Genomic DNA, 1,689 nt, shown 5'->3' with positions numbered 1-1,689 from the left:
GAAGAAGATGGATAACTAGTCGATGGTAATCTCTCTTGTAGAAATTGGCTAACTCGTCAACGGTAATCTCTCTTGTAGAAGTTGGCTAACTCGTCAACGGTAATCTCTCTTGTAGAAGTTGGCTAACTCGTCAACGGTAATCTCTCTTGTAGAAGTTGGCTAACTCGTCAACGGTAATCTCTCTTGTAGAAGTTGGCTAACTCGTCAACGGTAATGTCTCTTGTAGAAGTTGGCTAACTCGTCAACGGTAATATCTCTTGTAGAAGTTGGCTAACTCGTCAACGGTAATCTCTCTTGTAGAAGTTGGCTAACTCGTCAACGGTAATCTCTCTTGTAGAAGTTGGCTAACTCGTCAACGGTAATATCTCTTGTAGAAGTTGGCTAACTCGTCAACGGTAATCTCTCTTGTAGAAATTGGCTAACTCGTCAACGGTAATCTCTCTTGTAGAAATTGGCTAACTCGTCAACGGTAATCTCTCTTGTAGAAGTTGGCTAACTCGTCAACGGTAATCTCTCTTGTAGAAGTTGGCTAACTCGTCAACGGTAATATCTCTTGTAGAAATTGGCTAACTCGTCAACGGTAATCTCTCTTGTAGAAGTTGGCTAACTCGTCAACGGTAATCTCTCTTGTAGAAGTTGGCTAACTCGTCAACGGTAATCTCTCTTGTAGAAGTTGGCTAACTCGTCAACGGTAATATCTCTTGTAGAAGTTGGCTAACTCGTCAACGGTAATCTCTCTTGTAGAAATTGGCTAACTCGTCAACGGTAATCTCTCTTGTAGAAGTTGGCTAACTCGTCAACGGTAATCTCTCTTGTAGAAGTTGGCTAACTCGTCAACGGTAATCTCTCTTGTAGAAGTTGGCTAACTCGTCAACGGTAATCTCTCTTGTAGAAGTTGGCTAACTCGTCAACGGTAACTTTGTCTTCATGTGTTTGAATTTGGCGGTTAGTTATTAGACGGCGACCACTCCCCAACTGGCACGGGCAGACCCTCGGCGCTATCTGATTGGTCGACGCTGTCCTGAGCGTTCCAAACTTCCCCCATTTGGGTTCCTAACTCCTTAGTTTCTTAGTTCCTACTCTAACTCCTTAGTTTCTTAGTTCCTACTCTACTGATATCTGCTGAATATGAGAAAAGACCGGCGGATAGTGTGACCTTTACGACAGTGATGGCTGACTCGGACGGATACTCTACCATTCTGCCTTTGCCTATCCAGTCCTTTTATGACTATGAATAACTTTGGGATAAAAACTCAGACTTGTGGCTGTGGATTGGAACCAAATCCTGTTCTTTGATTCCGTGTGCGCTCCAGCGGACACAGACAATAGGATAGTTGTAGTAGTCCCTGCCTGTGCTGAAAAATATTATAATAACGGATACAATTATTCAGTTGACTAAGTATCCACTGACTGTATTCATTGTATCTACTAATGAAATGTTCTGATAATAGGGTGACAGGTTAAGAACTATAGTTTTTGTCAGTGTTTCCCTAGGGATACTAATTAGGGGAGCATAGGCAGAAAATTATAAAAGTCCCTTTATACAAATTTAGGAGAGGTAACGGTTCTCGTACGCTTGGACGACAAAGGACACAGTGCTGTTCTCTTTCACGGTTTATTCTGCAGACACACACAACACAAAGTGTAAACTTCAAAGCAACTGCAAATCCGTCATGAAATCTCCATCAA

This window comes from Coregonus lavaretus (genome assembly GCF_964263955.1).
Source record: "Coregonus lavaretus genome assembly, contig: HAP1_SCAFFOLD_274, whole genome shotgun sequence".
Classification (NCBI taxonomy): domain Eukaryota; kingdom Metazoa; phylum Chordata; class Actinopteri; order Salmoniformes; family Salmonidae; genus Coregonus; species Coregonus lavaretus.
This window is presented reverse-complemented; position numbering follows the sequence as displayed.